We start from the raw sequence: 23,565 nt of genomic DNA, 5'->3' as shown, positions 1-23,565 counted from the left end.
ATCTCTTTCAGGAGGTGATTAATTGGTTCTTTCCAATTTTATTTTATCTTCTGGTTCTAGGATATTGAGGCAAATTTCCTTGGTCATAGCTTTCAGGGGATACAATATTTTTTAAAATTATTTCTCCTCACTTTATTTCCCAAGTCATTTTTTTCCCCTTATGAGACATTTCATATTTTCTTCATTTTTCTCCTTTTAATTTTGTCTTATTTTTTCTTAATGACTCATGAAGTTGTTAGCTTCCAAATAACAAATCCTACTTTTTAAGGAATTTTTTTTCAGTGAGATTTTGTATTTTCTTTTTCTCTATTTGGCCAATTCTAGATTGTTTTCTTTTTTTAATTCATGTACTTAATATTTTCCCAGTTACACTTAAAACAATTTTAACATTTATTTTTAAAATATTAAACAACATTTAATTTTAGATTCTTTCTTTTGTCTCCATTCACAATTAACAATTCACATGTGAAGTTTTGTAAAATATTTCCATAAAAGTCATGTTATGAAAGAAAACTTTGATCTCCCACCTTAATAAAAATAAAAACCCTCAAGGAATATATAGCTTTAAAAAAGAAAAAGAGAGAATGCTTTGATCTATATTAAGACATAATCAGTTCCTTTTCTGGGTATGGATAGGATTTTTTTTTCCATCATAAGGCTTTCAGTAGAGTTATGGATGATTGAACTGCTGAGAATAGCAAAATCATTCACAGCTAGTCATCCCAGAACATGGCTGTTAATTTATATGCAGTACATTTCACTTTGCTTGAGTTCATGGACTTTTTTTTTTTTTCGCTGAGAGCATCCTGTTCATCATTTTCCATAGAACAATAATATTCTATCATAAACATATATCATACTATATCGAGCCATTCCTCAATTGATGGACATGCCCTCAATTTTCTTTTTTTCTTTTTTTGCCCTAAGAAGAGAGCTGCATGATTTTTTTTTTTTGTATATTTAGGTCACTTTGCTTTTTTTAAAAAAACTTCTTTTGATATCCATTCCTAGCAATGGTAGCGATAGGTCAACACATTCATGAATTTATAACTCTTTTGGTCCAGATCATATGTTTTGATAATTTATCAATTGGGGCATAGCTCTTATTTTTTGTAAATTTGATTCAATTCCCTTATTTCTGAGAAACGAGGAATTATCAGAGAAACTTGCTTCAGAATTCTTTTTACAACTACAAATGCTAACTGTATCCCCACTCATTTATTTTCTCTCTCCTTTCATGCTGTCACTCCTCAAATGTATTTTGCTACTGACCATTCTCTCCCTCAATTTACTCTCTTTTTATCATTCCCTTTTAGTATTCTATACCCATATTGATTAGGTATGCTATTTCCTCTTTGATCCAGTTCTTATGAAAATAAGATTCACTCACCCTTTTTGTCGGGCTCCTCTCCTCCTACATTGTAAAATCTTTTATATTGCCTCTTTTTTTATGGCAGATAATTTGCACTATTCTACTTCTTCCTTCCCCTTTTCCTAGTACATTCCTTTCACATCTTAATTTCATCATTAAATATATATATGTATATATATATACATATATATATGCGTGTATATATATATATATATATATGTATATATATATATATATATATTGTTGATTGAGTTGATTGAATAGAATAAATATTGATTCTATGATTATAGAATAAAAAGTTTTGAGCCCAGGTGAGTTACATTATGCCATCCTATATATATATATAATCACTTCATATTCAACTAACAGCTGTGCCCTTTATATATATTCCTAACATGAAAAAGTTATAATGAGTTACAAGTATTATCCTCCCATTTAGGAATGTAAGCAGATAAACCTTATGGAGTCCCTTATGATATCATTTCCCTCATTAACTACCTGTGCTTCTTCAGAGTCCTGTATTTGAAAGTCAGATTTTCTATCTAGTTCTGGTCTTTTCATTATGTATGCTTGGAAATCCTCTGTTTTGTTGAATGACTAACTTTTCCTCTGAAAGATTATATTCAGTCTTTCTGGGTAGGTGAATTTTGGTTGCAGTGCTTGCTCCATTGTTCTCAAGAATATCATATTCTAAGTCCTCCAGTGCTTGAACACAAAAGCTGCTAAATTTTGTGTTATCCAAACTGTGGCCTCACTATACTTCAATTGTTCCTTCCTAGATGCTTGAAATATTTTCTCTTTGACCCAGAAGTTCCAGCATTTGGCTGTAATATTTCTGGGAATTTTCATTTTGGGATTTCTTTTATTAGTTGATCAGTGGATTCTTTAAATTTCTATTATACTCTCTGGTTTCTTGATAATTTCTTGAAAATGATATCCAGGCTCTTTTTTTCTGATCATGAATTCCAGGTAGACCAATATTTTTTTTTTTAAATTTTCTCTCCTGCATTATTTTCCAGGTCAATTATTTTTTTTTTCCAATGGGATATTTCACATTTTCCCCCGTTTTCTTTCGTTTGTTTGTTTGTTTTGCTTTGTTTTGTATTATTGTATCTTGATTTCTCATAAAATCATTAGCTTAGTTATTTGCTCAATTCTGATTTTTTAGAAAGTATTTTCCTCAGTGAGATTTTGTACCTCTTTTCCCTATTGGCTAATTTCATTTTTTTAAATCACTCTCAATTCTTTTCCTAATTTTTCCTCTATCTCTCTTACTTGATTTTCAAAACCCTCTTTTAGCTCTTGTATGGCTTGATCCAAATTTTTATTTTTATTTTATTTTCTTGGAAGCTTTGAATGTAAGAGTTTTAATTTTGTCACCATCTTGTGAGTGTGTGTTTTGATCTTATTTGTCACCATAGTAACTTTCAATGGTCAGAGATTTTTCTGTTGTCTGCTTATTTTCCTAGTCTAATACTTTTTTTTTTTTAACTCTTTATTAAAGTAAGATTCTGCATCAAAGTGTGGAAGATGCATTGTCTCAAGCTTCAGAATTTTCTGCAGCTGTTTTCAGCAATCCTTCTGGGGCCTTCTGGGGCAAGAAATCTTTTCTGCATTGGAGCTGTTGGGAATGTCCCTGCCTCACTTTAGACATAATAGCTAGTGTGCTGAAGCATAGAGTCCACCATTCCGGATGCTAGGGCTGGAGTTGGACCAGGGCTGTGCTATGTGGCTTGCACTAGAATTATATCCTGGACTTCCACCCTGGTGCCACAGACCTTCTTTGCTGACCTTCTAAGTCCTCCCTAGTGTCCCTGGGCCAAAAGGTCCAGAAGACTCAAAAACTACTTTGGATTCATAAGGTCTCCCCCTCATTAATGTTGAATCTGGACTGGGCCCAGGCCTTGGGCTGGGTGGTAGGACAGGGTTGTGCTGGTACTACTTGCACTGGGATTTCATGCTTGACTCTCACCCTAGTGTCACAGACCTTTTCAGCTGAATTTTTAAGTTGCCTTCAGCTGGAAAATGTTCTACTTTAGTCTTTTTAAATATTTTGATGCAATAAAATTTTTAGAGCCATTATTTAAATGAATTTTGATGGTTTGGGGGGAGACATTGGAAAGTTGTTGCCTTTAAGATCTTGGCTCTGCTTCCCAGTTGTAGTTTTTAAGGAATTATTTTCATCAAGGAATTGTTGTACTTTTTTTTTTCTAATCTGGCTAAATTTGTTTTAAGGTTTTTGTTATGAGTTCAAATGTTGGGGTTCTTGTTCTTCTCAAAACACAGGGCTTAGAGGCTTAGAGCCCTCCGAATATCTCCAAATCCAAAGGTTCTGTCCTTCAGCCTCTGCCTCTGCTTTCTTCAGCCTCCAACCAACACAGAGATGGAATGTGTCCTTCTGGGGAGCCCAGCCACCAACTTGCCGCGGAGAGAGGGCTTCTGGCGTAGCTCTGCCACCAGCCAGCCAAGTGGAAAATATTCTGCCTTGCCTCGGAGAGAGGGCTTCTGGCGTAACTCCGCTGAAATCTCGATTTGTAGCTTCTTCGCTCTGAAGAAATTCTTTGACTGGCCCATTGAAGCTCTATTTATGCTCTGGCCCAAAGAGCTTCAAGGGAGGTGTGAACTCATTGAACTCCAATGAGTAAAGGTGTGAACACAAGCCTTGTATTAATTAGTTCTACTTAGTACCTTGTTTCAGGTTCTGCCCAAAACATCTTCTTGTAAGATTAGATCAACTCTAATTAGTTAGCAGTTAGTAAGGATTCCAACAGGTTTTATTTACTTTAACATTTTTGTTCCCCTTTTACCAAGCTGCTGACATTCCATAAATTTTTCCCTTTGCTTTAGTTTCAAAAATTTTTCTCCATCACTGTTTTTGGATTGATTGATACAATAGTGCTGATAATAGGAACTAAGGTGCTATGTTAGAGGAAAGAAGGAGTTTCTTCTTGAATTCAATATTGATTCCATTGATTGAATAGAATCAATATTGATTCTGTGATTACAGAACAAAAAGTTTTGAGCCCAGGTGCCATCCAAAACCACTTCCTCTTTGATCTTCCTTTTCCTTATCTGTTAGATAAGGGAATTCAAAGTAAGTGGCCTCTGAGTGCCATTCCATCTATTGTTCTTTAATCCTGCTCTTCTTTTATCCCAGCTGTTGATGTATAAATTCCCAACAGGATGCAGGTATAAGTCACAGCTTTTTCATATTAAGTTGATGACTTGAGAATCAGCATCTTATTGGCCAAATAGTGTTTGTGCTCCTAATGATACTACCCAACTGTCACTTTAGAAAACCTCTTGTCCATTAGCTCTAAGAAGCTGAAACTGGCTCTGGAATATTTAAAACATATTTTAAAGAATGCTAACGCTATAACCAATGTGTCACAAAGGATAAGTAAACTACTCTGTTCTATAGCTCCTGGTACAAACCAAATTTTGACTTCAAGGTACAGAGGATTGCTTCTCCTTCCTCTAAATCCTAGTGGTATTTTTTTTTTGCATTTGTCTTGTGATACATAGTATTTAGCTAACTATATATGCAAAGTCCGGTAAGTCACAGAAAACTCCTGGGCTTCAGTTTTCCCATCTTTAATATATTGACATTGAATTAAATGATAGCTAAGATACTTTCTAACTTTAAATCTTTCTTATTATAGTTATTTTGATATAGATTGTCTCAGTTTTTTTTTATTGTTATCTATTTAAGGTCAGAGAATGCATATTATTCAAGTTTTATCCTCAATAATATGTTTAATGTCATATACACTTTGGGTGGGCACTCAGTTTTTCTCTTGAGTGAAGAAAAGCTATGTGATTATAATAACCAACATTTATGTAATGTTTTAGAGTATACAAAATATTTTCTATTTATTACCACATTACATTGTTAAAAAATAAAACAAAACAAAAACAATTCTGCGAGGTAGATGTTATTTGCCCCATTCCACAGATGAAGAAACTGAAGTTAATGTGGTTACATGAACTGCCCAGGGTTATGTATCCAGAAAGTAACTGAGATGGAATTTAAACTCGGGTCTTCCTATTTAATGTTTACTGCTTCATGCACACACCTTTTTAGTGTGTGTGTGTGTGTGTGTGTGTGTGTGTGTATGTGTGGAGGGATTTGAAGACATATGTATTTATGGGGGAAGTGTGGGTTCCTCAACAAGTACTAGAAATATACCTTACCATATTTCATCATATGCTGGGGTGCTGGCAGACTTAGCACTGGATCAACACATCTATTATTTTGTCAATATTATTATGTGTCTGAATTATATATTATTCCTATTGTGAAGTAAGATAGAACAAAAGCAAATCCTCAATTTGAAATTAGAATACTTTGGTTCAAACCTTAACTTCATTTCTTGTTGTAGTTGTGTGTTTAGACTGACTCTTAATCTTTCTGAACCTAAGAATATTGAAGTAGAGCATGGGTTCTTTAACATTTGCTAGATGGATTAGACATTCTAGTGGGGACTATGAATCTCTTCATAGGATATTTGTTCACAAATGCATATAAATACTTAGATTACAAAAGAATACAATTCTCTCTGTGCGTATCTCCCCGTGTGTGTGTGTGTGTGTGTGTGTGTGTGTGTGTGTGTGTGTGTGTGTGTATGTGTGTGTGTGTGTTATTTATTCATTCAGGAATGTCTACTTCTTCATGATCCTATAGACTATAGCATTCTATACCCTTCTATTATTTATTACCTCTCAAAGGCTTTTCACGCTCATCTTTGTTGTCTCCATGACACCATCTATCCCTCTTATCTTTTGCCATCAACTTCTTTTTCTTACAATCTTGCCAGCATTACAACTTTTCTTTTTGAAAATTAATTAAATTTTAATACACATTGCTTTATGAATCATGTTGGGAGAGAAAAATCAGATCAAAAGAGAAAAAACATTGGAGAGAAAAAAACAAAACAGTATCATGTGTTAATTTGCATTCATTCTACATAGTTCTTTCTCTGAGGGCAATTTTCTGTTCTAAGACTATTTGTATTGCCTTGGATCACTGAACCACTAAGAACTAAGTCTTTCATAATTGATCATCACACATTCTTGATGTTACTTTGTACAATGTAATTCTGGTTCTGCTTGTTTCATTCAGCATCTGTTCATGTAAATTTTTCCAGGCCTTTCTAAAATCAGCTTGTTCATCATCTTTTATAGAACAATAAGATTCGCAACATATTTAACATATATAGGACTGCTTGCCATCTTGGGGGGAGGGGGTGGAGGGAGGGAGGGGAAAAAAACGAAACATAAGCGAGTGCAAGGGATAATGTTGTAAAAAATTACCCTGGCATGGAGTCTGTCAATACAAAGTTATTATTAAATAAAATAAAATATTAAAAAAAAAGAACAATAAGATTCCATTACCTTCATGTACCACACTTGTTCAATCATTTCCCAATTGTTGGGCATCTACTCATTTTCCATTTGTACAAACATTATTTTTGCACATATAGGTCCTTTTCCCTCCTTTATAATTTCCATGTAATACAGACCCATTAGAGGTACTATTACATGAAAGGCCATGCAAAGTTTTACAGCCCTATGGGCATAGTTTCAGATTGTTCTCCAGAATGGTTGGATCATTTCACAACTCTACCAACAATGCATTAATGTCCCACGTTTCCCACTTTCCCTCCAACATTTATCAATATCTTTTCCTGTCATTTTATTCAATCTGAGAAGTGTGCAGAGTTGTTTTAATTTGCATTTCTCTACTCAATAGTGATTTAGAACATTTTTTATATGATTATAGAAAACATCACAGTTTTTCCAATGATTCCTGTCTTCTCATTATTTTAAGCTTCAGCTTCATAATTTCCTTTCTAATGAGAAGTCAGAATTAATTTCTTTAAGACGTATGTGTGTATGTGTGCAGAGAAAATGAGAAAGAGATATATCATCCATTCATCTCTCTCTCTCTCTCTCCCTCCCTCCCTCCCTCCCTCCCTCCCTTCCTCTCTCCCTCCCTCCCTTCTTCCTTCCCTTCTTCCCTCCCTCTTTCTCCATGTCTGTCCTATCATCTATTTATCTTTCTATCAATATACATGCCTGTGAAGTTTAAGAATCCCTAAATTAAATGATCTCTTTCCAGTTCTTTCCCTGTGGAGAATATATTCTTCTCCTTCATAAAAGTGTGGACTTGACTACAGAAGTCATGTAAACTTCTTTAGCACCTAGAAGAATGTTAGCTACAGAGCACTGGCCCTATACACAATGACACTTAATTATATCACATTATGCTTTAGCATTCTCATGTGAAACCATTACTATAGTTGCTTGATGCTATAACATGTGTCTATGATGAGAAGAAAAAAAAAAATCCCTTCATCTAGAAATATTTAGTTGTTAGAAATTATCTGATTAAAGTCCATTATAAAGGAAAACAATCCTTCACAATGTGTTTAATTTGCATTAATTTTAAGTTCTAATTTACACCAAACATAAACTGAAACATAAAAATAAAAAGTTGTTGGACCTTTATATTAATCAGCAAACATGACTCTCTTATTAAGGCACTAGAAATCCTACTCTTTAGCTGTTTTTAGCAGAAGGAGATTTAGTACTCTCTCCCTTTATATTTTGTGCAGACAGCCTTCCTAAAATTGCTTTGTTGCAAAAACACTTGATATGCTTTATAAAACAGATTCTGTTTTGTAAAATATTTTCCCTTTCCCTTAACATATATTTTTATTATTTTATTTTTCTATTTAATATTTTCTTTTTCCAATTATATGTAAAGATGATTGTCAACATTCATTTTTATAAACATTTCAATTCCAAATTTTTCTGTCTCCCTTCTTCCCCTCCTCCTTCCTCAAAATAGTAAGCAATCTGCTGTAGCATATACATGTACAATCATATTAAATATATTTTCACATTAGTCCTGTTGTGAAAGAAAAATCAGAGCAAAAAGGACAAAGCATACTATTTTTGATCAGCATTAAGACTTCATAGTTTTCCCCCATCCTCTGGAAGTATTCAGCATATTGCATCAAAATCCCTTAGAATTATCTTGGATTATTTCATTGCTGAGAAGAGCTAAGTCTGTTTTAGTTGATCATCACACAACGTCATTGTTACTATACGAAATGTTTTCCTGGTTTGTTTAGCATCAGTTTATGTAACTTTTCCCAGGTTTTTCTGAAATCTACCTGATCATCATTTTTATAAGCACAATGGCATTCCATTACATTCATATATCATAGTTTTTTAGCCCTTTCCCGATTGATGGGTATCATCAAAATTTCCAAAATTTTGCCATCTTGAAACGAACTGCTATACTTTTTTTTTTTTCACATATAGGTTCTTTTCCCATTTTTAATGATTTCTTTGGGAAACAGACCTAGTAGTGACATAGTTGAGTGAAAGGGCATTCACAAATTGTTTTTCCTTTGGAAATAGTTTCAAATTCTTCTCCAAAATGGTTGGATATGTTCACAACTGCACCAGCAATGTGTTAGTGTCCAATTTTCTCATGTCTTCTCCAACAGTTAACATCTTCCTTTTTTGTCATATTATTCAATCTGATAGTTATGAGGTGGAACCTCAGAATTGTTTTAATTTGCAATTTCAAATCAATAGAGATTTAAAGCATTTTATAAGACTATAGATACTTTTAATTTCTTCATCTGAAAATTTTTCATGTGTTTTTAACGAATTTAATTTTTCTTTAATTCTCTTTATTTTCTTTAAAAAATAAAAACATGACAACTCTGTGAAATCACATAAATTTTTTCCACTGATGATTCTGTGCTCTTTTTTCTATCAATAAATAATTTTTACTTCTTCAAGATGCACTCTCTATAAGCTTATTGTAGGGAGAAAAATCAGTAGAAAGGAAGCCTTGTGTGAATGGAACATTTAAAAAAGAGAGAATAAAATTTTTACCCATGAGCCTTTTCTTGTCATTATTAAAAATAGTTGATACATAAAATAGTTCTCAGAGCACACTTTGTGAAAAGATAAAGAGATATATAGATGGGGAAAGAAGAAAGGAACAAAGAGTAGGGGAAGGAAGCAAGACATATTTTTATGTAATTATAAAATTATTTCATAGGTAATTTAAAGAAATTACGACATTCATTTAGAGAGTTCACTATTATTTGTTTATTTGTTTGTTTTCATATATATGAGTTTCAAAAAAAATCTGCAACTTTCAAAAACCAAAATGATAGCATTTACTTTTTAAAAAGATTTTCATTTTCATAACCCGAGGCAGGAACATTCAGAAAGAGAAACATTGACTATAGCACAGGAAAACATCCAAGAAATTAAATTGTTTTATTGTTTTTCCCTTTTAAATGACAGTAACAGAATGATTGTATGCTTTTTAGAAAATGAATAACCTACGAGTCATCCATACACATATTTCCTCATATCTGTAAGTCTTTTTAGGTGGTTAATTGTGGCTTTCCAAGTGTCCAAGTATGACTAGACAGGTTAAGGCATTGCCAATAATTTTTTTTTCCATATTTATAAATCTGCCTGCTATATCTATCTTCTATCTTAATCTTTCTGTCTATCCCTAAATATTGTGAAAACTGAAATCACATTAAATGATAGTTTATATTTGTTTATTCATTAAAATTAACAAAATGCTTGCTTCTCTAAAATTATGGGTTGGATTATGCAAATCTTTCCATTATACAGTGAGGAGAATCAGGATTGTCTGATTACTAAGTCTTGGAATCAGAATTCAAACACTGATCTTTGGAATCTAAGCCAGACTTTTTCTGAAGACAGACTGTCCAAATATTGGAATTTCTTCCCTCTTGAGTTTTCCACCATTGGATGTCTTTAAACATGGGCAGGTTTATTCCTTATAGATGCAATTCTTGATAGTTGGACTGGGCAGCTTTGAGATTCTAACCAAAAATTCATGATTTTGGAATGAATATTTTTCTCAGGTTCTTTATGATACTTATTGTAGAGGAGTACAGATAGTGGGGGAACTCTGGGAAAGATATATTTGAAGTAAGGATACTTACAGCAGGGTGTTTACTCAATGTGATTGATGATATAATGGTTCTCTAGTTCACATATACTTAGTATGATGTCATGATGTCATCACTCTAGTTGGTATATACTTAGTGTGATATGGTGATATAATGGTTCTACAATTGGCACATGCTCAATGTACTGTAGTTATATAATTGTACTAAGGTATTTAAGGGCTGAAAGGACTTGAAATAAACAGATTCCATCCTTGACCATCCTCATGGTAGCTCTCTTGCCTTCATCACCTAAGACCAAGGGTCATCCAAAGATCCTCCAGAGAACGAGTCCAGACATTATAACTTATGAGCTTCTATTTAATTCTATGGCATAAAACAGATATTTACTTCATAATTTCATAAGTCTATGCTTTAGGATATGATTTTTGAGTATTATGGGGATTCTGCTTTCCAAATCATTTTTCCTTGCATATTAGTGGATGTTTTTTCTCCTAATATTCTTTAGACTGGCTTATTTGATGTTCTCTATATCTCTCTCTCTCTCTCTCTCTCTCTCTCTATATATATATATATATATATAATATATATATATATATATTACACACACACACATACACTTTCTCTTTCCATTTCCATTTTCTTTTTTGTATCACTTACGGTTAAGTCAATCCATCTTCAGTAAAATATATGCAAGAAATGTACCCTTTCTCTAGCCAAAAAGTCCATCATTCCAGTATCTTGAGCCTTCATCTAAATGTCACTTGTTTAAATCATCTCCAGAGCCAAATTTGACTTTCCATAACATATTTTCTCTTCCAATGTCCCAACCTTTAACTAGAAGAAGAGAAAAAAATAGCATCTATAATGCCAATTTCTTTGGTTTCCTGACCACAACTTCCTTCTCTGTAGATATTCTTTCCAATTTTTCTTTTAAAGTCATTTCTGCTGTTCTCACATGAATCAGCAGAAGTGGGTAGTAGTTGGCATAGTCATCAGTTTTGGCAGAATCTCTTTCATATCTTAGATGCATGATCATGGGAAATTTTAAAAATGTGAAGGACCATGCCAAGACCTCCTTCAAACTTCTCAGAAAAATAGCCACTACCTTCGATTGAAAACTTCTTACTTTGAAGTCCAATAGCAGTTTTCATTCAACATAATAAAATCTATTTAAAAATAGTTTTCTTCCATGGAATAAAAGGTACCATTTCTTCTTTAGAAGCTTTAATATTCATAAGAACCATGTCAGACTTTTGTAGCTCCAACAGTTCATTTTTTTTTATATTCATTTTCTTACTTGCTGGTATAATGTTCTTTTATTCTCCAACCATTTCTGTTTCTCCTATTTCACCTCAAATTCCTTGGAATCTATTGCTTTTTAGTCTTCCTCCTTGGGTTTTTTTGGTTTATCTAAAATAAGGACTTTATTCATTTCTGTGTGATAAAATTTTAAAAAATAGATGATAAACTAATTTCTCACCTTCTCAAGCAAAAATACCACTTCACAATTATTGTGGATGCTCAGTTTTTAGTAAGAAAATAATCATAAGACAATCTTCTTGTGTCACTGAAACAATTTCCTAAGTCTATATGTCTTATAACAAGAGAGATTAAGATTCCCAGCTTGAACTCCATTTATTTTGCAGGTTAGATTGTAAGAACCCTGAAGTAAGCTACTATTTTTGCTCTTTCTTTATACATTCAGCATTTACCAAAGTAACAGATACATAGTAGTATTTCACAAATGCTAGCTCACTGATTGATCATACTTGAAGATTACAGCAATATTTTATTGTCATCTGATATTTTCTTGTAGTTCACAATCAATGAAAAACACAACTATTTAAACTGGCTCAAGCTAATTTGCAAGTATTTAATAATTAATTTGAGGTCAGAGTTGTATCTGGCTTTTTTTTTTTTTAACCTAGATTAAAAGACAGTGAAAAAGGATGGGGCTTACTTGAAATGTGGCCCCTGAATGAGGAAGCTGACCCTAGGAGAATCCCTCCCATATACACAAACACATATACTCTCACACACACATATATGAAATAAAACATAACTGCAGTCATTGTGACAGATGGGCTTGAGGGGAAAATTTAAAAAAAATGATTTTGGAAATTCAAAACATTGATATCTGTGTACTCTTAAGTACTAGTCAATAGAAAAAAGAAGTTTTGTTTTTGTTTTGTTTTGTTTTGGTTGGTTGGTTGGTTGATTTTTGTGGAGGCAACTGGGGTTAAGTGACTTGCCCTGGTTTACACAGCTGAGAAGTGTTAAATGTCTGAGGCCAAATTTGAACTGAGGTCCTCCTGACTGCAGGGCTAGTACTCTACTACACCAATTAGATATTCCTAGAAGCAGTCTTAGACTTGAGAATGCTTCCTTTCACAACACAAAGAACGTGAAGAACCAGATGGATGAGATAGGAGGATTTCCCCCCTCCAGAGAGATCTCTGAGTGCCCACTGAATTTTCTTTTCTGGTGGAAATCGTCTCCTTAATTGAAGGCTTACTTTATAGTGACTCTATCACAAGAGGCGAACACAAGAATTCAAACAAGAAAGGCAAAAGGCCAAAAGAAGCAGTCAGCTTGGGGAGCCTCCGAGCACTCACCTATTAGTTTTCAGTTACTTCACTTTACACTAATGATTTTGAATTGTCGTGTAGACTGAACTTCTTATAGTTTCTTTCAAACTCCAGCGTGTTGACCAGAATCGCCTACATCCTTCTATAAAGTAAGGCCAGGTAGAATTCAACATTGTGCCTTTTTTTGCCATTACTTTTATCCATTTCCTGCATTTTTTTTTTTGACAGATTTCAACTCTGCTCTGGAGTTGGAACAGGGAAAGCAGAGAAATTCTTAGGAGAAAGCATTCTTGACAGAAACAAAATTCTATCCCTTCTTAGAAAACAGAGACATTTGGAGAGAGATTTGGTTCTTTATTCTTAGTTCAAGAAGAATTCTAAGTCTCTTGGATCCCATCCTATTTTTTTGAAGTACACAATTTATGAAGAAAACTCAACTGAAAAGTATTTTCCCCCAATTTTCTTCCTAAAGTATGTTGCATCACATAATTTGGATGATAGCTATAATATTTGATTTGCAATCATGAATATTTATAGACCCCAAATGCTGGTTTTTAAAAGTACTCAAAATAACTGACTCAAAATAACATTTTTCATATTTTTATGTTTGTTATAAAGTGCCCACATTTCAGCCGTGATAATGAAATGAGAACCTTGGCTGGTTTTCAGCATCGAAAGTTGCTATGAGCAAACAATAGAAACAGACATTATGAAAGTAGATATCAGGAAATGCAATTGTCTCCCAAGAGACCTGGGAGAAATCGCCACCAGGACTTGGGAAAGTGATCAAGGAGTAAAGCTACTCTTGAAGTCCTTCCATCTGCCCTTCATTTTTTAAAATTATCTTGAGTTTATTTCACCACCAAATATCTCATCCCTCTGTGTAGCTTTGGGTCTCTCCTCAAACCTCCGTGAAATTTTATGTTCTAATGTTGCTCAAGCTGGGATTTTGTCTGCTTTTCCCAGTCCTGAATCTTTTATTTTATTTTTGGAAGTATCAAAATTATTTTCTTTTATTCCCAGTTATATGCAAAACAACTGTTTTTACCTTTGGTTTTTAAAACTTTAATATTTAGATTCTCTCCCTTCCTCCTTCCCAATACCCACTGCCCAGTTAGAAGATATATATAAAGTTAGGCAAAACATGTTATTAAAAGTCATGTTATGAAAGAAAACATAGATGCTCCTATCCCTCCCCCCAAAAAAAAGAACTCAAGAAAAAAAAAAAAGGTTTTAATCTATCTTCAGACATTTCAGTTGGCAAGGACTTACCCCGTTTTTCTGAGAGTATCCCACTCATCATTTCTTAAAGAATAATAGTATTCCAAAATAATCACAAAATGCAATTTATTTAACCATTGCCCGATTGATGGTCATTTTCTGCAAGTTTCATTTCTTTGCTTATTAGTGGTATTAGGGGTCAAAAGGTAAACATGATTTTATAGCCATTAGGGTGAAGTTACAAACTGCTGTACAGAAAAGTTGAATCAGTTAACCATGCCACCAATAATATATTAATATCTCATTTTCCCCACATTCCGTGCAACATTTGGCATTTTTCTTGTCTGAATTATTAAAGTATCTAATAGTTATAAGGTAGTAACTCAGAATTATTTTCATTTGCCTTTCTGCAATTAATTGGAGTTAGAATTTTTTTTCAATGTGGCTATAAATATCTTGATGAGTTGATCTGAAAAAAAAATGTTCCTAACTTTTGATTATTTATCAATTGGGGAATGGTTTTTGTTTTGTTTTATTTTAAATAAAATTAACTCAGTTTCTTATGCATTTGAAAAATGAGAACTTCATTAGAAAATATGCAAATTAAGATAACTGAGTCCAAAACACAACATAACATTCTCACTCTTTCTGTTGTTATTTACTTGCATTGTGTTTTCTTTCTCAGTTTTTCTCTTTGTTCTTTCTTGATCTGATTTTTCTTGTGCAACAAGATGATTGTATAAATATGAATGCATATATTGGATCTAACATGTATTTCAACATATTTAACATATATTGGACTGCCTGCCCACTAGGAAAAAGGGTTAGGAAAAGAAGGGGAAATTTTCAAAAAGGTTATGCAAGGGTCAGTGTTGGAAAAATTACCCATGCATATGCTTTGTAAATAAAAAGCTTCAATAAAAAAAGAAAAAAAATATTTTCACAATTTATATTGCTAACTGTATCTCTCTACTTCACCCCCATGTATTCAATTAGCACTGTTCTTTCAATCTGTCCATCCTCAAAAATGATTTGCTTCTGACCAGGCCCTTCCCTAATATGCTCACCCTTCTATCACGCCGCCGCTTCTGATAGCTTTGTTTACTTTCTTGCAGAGTAAGCTATATTGCTATAATCATAATGTGTGTATGTGCTATTTCCTCTTTAAATCTTTAGCTCATTTAAAAGCTAGATTGAAATGTCTATGTATGTAAGAGTTTATCTTGATCCCCATAGTTATAATAATGATAATAACAATTTATTAAAAACATACTTTGTATCAAGCACAAATCCTGACAACATAGCTTTGTCTTTTAATTATGTGTGTTTAAATACTTATTTGTAAGATTGTTGCTTCCTGCCTCAACCCTGTAGTGTAAACTTCTTTAGAAGAAGGACACATACTAGTATCTCTGTATTCTTGGGAACTATAAAAGTTTGCCCTGTATCTCATAGCTGATACATTTTAGGGGTAGAATATAAACTGTTTACTTCAAATCTATGGTCTAACCATTGCACACAATTTTTATTTTCTTTTCTTTCTAGGCATTAAGGGCACTCATAATCTATATATTTCATGAATCTATTAGGAGGAGTGAGGAAAACTATTTGCCAACCTTGAATTGCTATAAAGAGATGTTATTCTAGGGGTAAAGTCTTACTTAAGACTCTGACTCAGCCATACCCATATTCAGATTTAATCCTGGCAATATGTTTTTTTCTCCCTAAATTTCATTTACCACAGATTATTACTTTGTCTTCATATTGTTCTGGAGGTCACAATTGCCAGTATGCCAAAAATAGAATAAATTTTCCATGAGTCGCATCCATGTCAGTCTGTCTTCAGAAAAACCCAGAGGAGGTCAACCATTTCTCCAAATGGTAGTACCTGGTCACTTGATTGTATATCTCCAAGGCAGTAAAAGACTGGGAGCCAAGATGGCAGAATAAGTAGTGAAGCACTCTAACCCTCCCATGTTAAACTCAGGATAACCATAAAATAGCCCCCTAAAACAGGTCCTAGAATGACAGAACCAGAAAGAAAATAAAACAATATTTTAGCTTTGGAGGATAATCAGGAGAGGTTCCTCTTATTTAGGTAAAGGTGGGGATACACTCCAAGATAGCAGGTTGTCCAGTAAACCAGCAGCAAACTTTACTTCAAACAATCAACAAAAGCATCATGAGCCCTAGAGGGGTTGAAACAGATTAATACCAACACAAGGACCCCCTCAGTTGCCTTAGCAAAACCAGGGGAGCTAACAGTCTCTTGAAATCATCATGGCTCTGCTATAGTCTAAGATAATCAAAGACCCTTGATCAACTTGACCTTCAGGTGCCTCAGTACAGTACCAGGCAAACAGGTGCCCTTTAGAGGCCAAACCAGCATGTACTTCATATAGTCCATGGGAAACACAGAGCATACTATCTGTCCCCAGCATATGACAGACACAACCATTAAGATACCAGTTCAGAACTAGATACACTGTCAGACCCCTATAATCTCCAGCAACCCAGCCATCCTCACCCCAACTTCCAGATGCAAAAGGCTCCCATGGCCCTCAGCATAACACCAGTGAAGTTAACAGGCACACAGCAAGACCAGTGGAATAAGAAGCCTGAAGCACTATTTCTACCCAAGGAGCAGGGCTCCTTGAGAGAAAGGATGGGTGGAGAGACAGAGAAACAAAGAGACAGAGACAGAGAGATGGAGAGACAACAAGGATTGACCATTATGGTGACAAATCACAAACTCAAAAGAGGAGAACAATATCAAAATACTTGTAGGCAAAATCCCCAAAATAATAGAAATTGGACTCAAGTTCAGAAAGAACTCAGGAGAAAGGTCAAATAAGAGCTTGAAAATATTCAAAAGGGTAGAAAAAAGATTTAGAAGAGAAATGAAAGCAATGAAAATGAATTATGAAGAGTCAACAGCTTAAAAAAGTAGATTTGGCCAAATGGAATACACTGAAGAAAACAACTACTTAAAGAATACAAATGGGCAAATGAAGAGAGGTGGGGTGGAGAGTACAAAACCTAATTGAGGAAAACTACAGCTTAAAAGTCATAATTGGGCAAGTGGAAGCAAATGTCTCTATGAGACATCAAGAATCAATCAAATAAATTCAAAAGAATGGGGGAAAAAAAGGAAAAAGTGTAAAATACTTCAAAGGAAAAACAACTGACCTGGAAACTAAATCCAGGGGAGACAATATCAGAATCACTGGACTAATTGAAACCATAATGAAACAAAGGACCTGCACAGCATTTTCCAAAAAAAAAAAATCGCATGCAAGTTAGCACTGATATCCTGGAACCCAAGGACAAAAGAGGTATTGAATGAATTCACTGATCATCTCAAGAAAGAGATCCCTAAATAAAAACTTCAAGGAAAATTATAGTCAGATTTCAGAACTATCAGGTCAAGAAAAAAAAATACACATATTCCCATATTTTGCATCAAAATCAGAATTCCTGGCAGCTGAAATATTAAAAAAAAAAAACCAGAGGTCATGAATGATGGTTATTGTAGAAGGCAAAGGAGCTAGAACTATAACCAAAGATTACCTACCCCGCAATATTGAGCATAATACATTAGGGGAGAAATGGCTTCTCAATGAAACAGAAGGATTTCAAGCATTCCTACCAAATCTTGTTTATAAAAAACACATGTAAAACTAAGAAACCAATACACGTAAAGGTAAGAGGTTAGATCATAATTCTTTAACTGAAATAAAATAAACAGGAGTGAGAGTTAAGAAGTTCTGAGCTCCACAAATCCATTGTTTGTGACATTTGCTTGCTCTTCAATGCTACTCATTAAAGGTCACCTGCTTCTAGGTTTTACTCTTCCCTTTACAATGCCAAAAAAAAAAAAAAAAAAAAGGAAAAATCACCCCCACTGAAACAGACACACTGAGTCCATGATAGCTGTTTTCAAGAAGAATGCTGACTCCAAAAAAGATTAACTTTAAGAATGAGTTCCTCACCTTCATGAATATAGAACTGGTCTCCTTCACATGGAACCAGAAGGAACCCAATGTTATAAGCTGAAGGATGAAAAAAACTTACCCCTAACTATGATAACAGTTGAACTTCTAAGAATTTTTTAATCTAAAAGGAGACAGAATTCTTTAATCTAATTGGAGACTTGGAGTAGATTTCACAATTTCTTTCCAGCTACTAAAGACAATGTGAATGGGCCTTCAAGAATTTTTTTCAAATATACCTTTCCTCCAAACTAGCAAATGTCAATCCATCCCTCATAGTCACACATCGTACCTTAAGAATTCAAGGCTACAATAGTCATTCACTTTGTAGTAATAAAACATGAATTTTAAAATAAATAAATAAATGCATAATTGAGAAAAAAAATAGCAGGGGTAGGAATCCTCATCACAGACAATACAAATGAAAAATTGAACTAATTGAATCTGAAACTCATTCTTGCTAAAAGGTACCATAGACAATGAAATAATATCAATACTAAACATATATGCACCAAGTGGTGCATTTAAATTCTGAAAGAAGTAAAGTGAATTATAGGAAGAAAGCTATACTCCTCCCTCAGGACTGAATAAATCCAACCAAAGATAAACAAGAAAGAAACTAATGAGGAGAAAAAAAATAGAAAGTTCAATATGACATTTTCTTCCTTTGGAAATAATTGAATGGGAATAGAAAGAATATACCATTGTCTCAGTAGGTCATAGAAACTAACGAAACAATCAACTAAAACACCATGTAGTAGGGCAGAACTTTCAAAATGAAATAAAAAGGGAAAAATATTTAATGCATTTTTTAAGATCTTAATGCAAAATCACATTGAACTAAAAGCAGTTGAAATACTGATTGAAATTAATTGGAAACTAAATAATCTAATCCTAAAGAATCAATGGGTTAATGAACAAACCAAAGAAGCAATCAATAATTTCATTAAACAATATGACAACAAGGAGATAACATAGCAGAATTTATAGAACTTAGAAAAATATACTTTTTTAAAATTCTTACATCAACAAAATGAAAAAAAAAAAACAATGACTTAATCATGCATCATCATTGCAAACAACAAGAACCTAGAAAAAGAACAAATTAAAATATCCACAATTTATTAACAAATTGAAAATCCTAAAAATCAAAATCAAGTTTAATAAGCTTGATTTAAAACTATAGCTAATCTATACATCTAAGAAATGGTTTTATGAGAAATGTAGATGAGTCATTAATTGATTTTTAAAGACTAAAATAAAATATCCAGTATCAAAATTGAAAAATGTGAAATCACCAACAAAGAAGAAATTAAAACAATCGTTAGGAAATATTCCACTTAATTTTATGCCAAAAAATCTGACAACCTGACTAAAATCAATGAATATTTACAAAAATGTAAATTACCTAAATTAAAAGATCAGGAATTAGAAACCCTAAGTAACCCCATCTCAGAAAAAAAGAAGTTTAACAAATCATTAATTAGCTCCAGAGGAAACAATCCCCAGGGTCAGATGGGTTAATAAGTGAATTCTACCAAATATTTAGAAAAATAATTCCATTACTATATAAACTATTTGGAAAAAATAGATGGATTCTTATCAAGCTCCTTTTATGGCAGTACTACAGTGCTAATACCTGACCCAGGAAAAAGATACAACAGAGGGGGAAAATGATAGACCAATCTCTTTTTTTATTAAAGCATTTTATTTTGAAAACATATGCATACATAATTTTCAAAATCTTGTGGTCCATATTTTTTCTTCCTCCTTCCCTAGACAGCAAGTAATATGCTAAACATGTTCAATTCTTTTATATATATTTCCACAATTATAATACTGCACAAGAAATATTAGATCAAAAAGGGGAGAGGGGGGAAAATGAGAAAGAAAACAAAACAGAAGTAAGTAACAACAAAAAAGTTAAAAATACCATATTGTGAGCCACACTCAGTCCCCACAGTCCTCTCTCTGGGTGCAGATGGTTCTCTTCATCACAAGGCCATTGGAACTGGCCTGAATCATCTCACTCAGGCCAATTTCTTTAATGAATATTGATGCAAAAATGTTGAACAAAATAACTGGGAATGTGCATTTGGTTCAATAATAAGAAAATCATCAACATAATTGACTATATAACAAAAAAACACAGAAATAATATGATCTCATAGATGCTGAATTTTTTTTTGATAAAATACAGTATCTATTTATATTAAAAAAACTAGAAAGCATAAGAATAAAGGGATAAATTCTTAAAATGATAAAGATCTATCTAAAATCATTAATGAGGATAAAATAGAAACCTTCCAAATAAGATCAGTGGTGAAGTTTGGAAGCCCATTTTCACCACCATTATTCAATATAATTAGAAATGTTAGCTCTAGCACTGAGGGGAAAAAAAGAAATGGAAGGAATTGGAATAGCAAATGAGAAAATGAAACTATCACTGTTTTTTGCAGATGATATGATACTATATTTAAAGAATCCCAGAGAATCAACTAAAAACTACTTGAAATAATAAACAACTTTAGCAAATTTGCAAGATATAAGATAAACCCACATTAAAATCATCAGAATCTCTTTATGTGACAAACAACTCTCAGCAGCAAGAGAATAAAAGAGTAATTCCATTTAAAATACCTGTGAACAATATAAAATCTTGAAAGTCTATCTGCAAAGACAAACTCAAGAACTATGTGAACAGTTACCAAAACAATTCTCTTAAAACTAATTAACTCATTCAATACCATAACAATCAAATTATTAAAAAAAAAAAAAGTTCTGATAGAGCTAGAAAAAATTAATTCAGAAAACAAAAAAGACAATATCAAGATAATTAATGAACAAATATTAAAAAAAATTGTAGCCTAAGTATATCAGATGACAAACTATATTACAAAGCAGTACTCACCCAAAACTACTTCGTAGTAGCTAAGAAATAGAGTGCTGAATCAATGGATTAGGCATTTTGCACAAGACACAACAATCAGTGATAACAGTTTCTTAATATGTGATAAAACAAAAGATCTCAGCTTTTGGAATAAGAATTCACTATTTCACAAAGATTGTTAATAAAACTAGGAAACAATAAGATACAAAGTAGGTATAGACCAGCATCTCACTCCTTGCACCATATAACAAGATAACTTCAAAATGGATGCACATAAAGAGTGATACCATACACAAATTAGAGGAGGAAGGAATAATCATTCCCCAATTGGTAAATTGCCAAGGATATGAATGGGCAATTCGCAGATAAAGAAACCAAAGTTATCTGTTGGCATATTATAAATGCTCTAATCACTTTTGATTAGAAAAATGAAAATTAATATAACTCCAATATATGATGTCATACATATCAAATTCATGAATATAACAACAACAACAAAAAAAAAAGCAAAGAGGTAAATGTTGAAAAGAATGTAGGAAAATAGGGATATTAATGGATTGTTCTCGGAGTTGTATGCTAATTTAACCATTCTGGAGAACAATTTGGAACTATGCCCTAAAGGGAAGTAATGTGTACATACCTTTTAACCTAACAATACCATTACTAGATTTATATCCCAATGAGGCAAAAACAATAGGGAAAAAAAATAGCTACATGTAAAAAAAAAAAAAAAAGATTTATATCTGTCCTTTCCATGATAAAGAAATACTGCAAATTTTGGAAATGCTCATCATTTGGGGAATGACTAAACATGCTGGCATATACTATTGTACAGTAAAAAATGAACAGGAATATTTCAGAAAAACCTGGAAAAATTTGTAGGGACTAATGCAAAGTAAAATGAGCAAAACCAAGAAAACATTGTACACAGTATTGGAACTATGTGAACAGTTACCAAAACAATTCTCTCAAAACTAAATAACTCATTCAAATATGTTATGTTCAAATATGTTATGATCAAATATGACTGTCTCAGCTATTCTCAGCAGCATGATGATTTAAGACAAGGACAAAGGACTTATGAAGGACTCATGCTATCCATAATCAGAAAAAGAACTAATGCAGATAAAGAACTAAGTCAGATTGAACTATATTTTTTCACTTACATTATTCTTCCCTGTGTTTTTTTTCCCTTTTGATCTATTTTTTCTTTCATACCTATGATTAATGTGAAAATGTTCCACATGATACTTTTTAATAAACCCCATCAAACTGCCTGCTATCTTTGGAAGAGGGGGAGATAGGGAAGGAGTTACAAAAATTTGAAACTTGAAAATATAATTAAAATGAAAGCTAAAATAAAAAATACTATTAAATAAGATTAGAAAAAAAGAAAAAGATAATTTATGTCAAGATCATTTCAAATGTTCTTGACCTCCAAGGTAACATATTGCAGTACAATTACTGGATTTTGACAGTGAACATCTATTTAAATTCTGAATTCCTAAATCTGTATCTCTCCTCAGTATAGAGAGTCATAATTTAGGAAGAAAAAAACCACAAAAACAGGCCTCTTTGAGCCTGGATTTAAAGTGCTATATTCAGTTTAGAAAACCACAGTTTATTTTTACTTATTTATTTTTAGAAAGGTATTTTTATTTATTTTTTAAGTATTTTTCAATTACATGTAAAAATATTAAGCACTTATTTTAAAAACTTGAGTCCCAATCCTCTTACACTCACTCTCTCAGGAAACAATTTGAAATCAGCCATAATTATGAAGTCACAAAAAACATATTTCCATATTAGACATTTTGAAAAAGGAAATACAAACAAAATAAAATAATAAAAATAAAGAAAGTTTAAAAAATGCTTCACTCTGTTTTCAGAATTCATAATCTCTCTGGAGATGGATAACATTTTTCATTATGAGTCCTTTTGGAATTATCTTTGATCACTATCTTTTTTTGGTAGCAATTTTATTTACTTTAATATATATTGCTTTATGAATCATGTTGGGAGTGAAAAATCAGAGCAGAAGAGAAAAAAAAAACATTGGAGAGATAAAAAACAGAAAACAAGGAGTGAACGTAGCATGTGTTGATTTACATTCAATATCCATAGTTCTTTTTCTGGATGCAAATGGCATTTTCTGTCCAAAATCTATTGGGATTGCTTTGGATCATTGAACTACTGAAGAATCAAGGCTTTCATATTTGATCATTGCACATTCTTGCTGTTATTGTGTACAATGTATTCTTGCTTCTGATCATTTCTCTCATCATCAGTTCATGTAAATCTTTGCAATACTTTCTATAATCAACTTGTTCATTGTTTTCTAAAAAACAATAATATCCCATTACTTTCTTGTACCACAACTTGTTCAGTCATTCCCCAGTTGATGGGTCTCTACTCATTTTGCAATTCTTTGCTACTACAAAAAAAAAAAAAAAAAAAAAAAACAAACAAACAAACAAACAAACAAAAAAAACATGCAGGTTCTTTTTCCTCCTTTATG

Source organism: Antechinus flavipes, chromosome 4, assembly GCF_016432865.1.
Source record: "Antechinus flavipes isolate AdamAnt ecotype Samford, QLD, Australia chromosome 4, AdamAnt_v2, whole genome shotgun sequence".
In the NCBI taxonomy this organism is placed as follows: domain Eukaryota; kingdom Metazoa; phylum Chordata; class Mammalia; order Dasyuromorphia; family Dasyuridae; genus Antechinus; species Antechinus flavipes.
The sequence above is the reverse complement of the archived record's forward strand: the minus strand, read 5'-3'. Positions refer to the sequence as shown.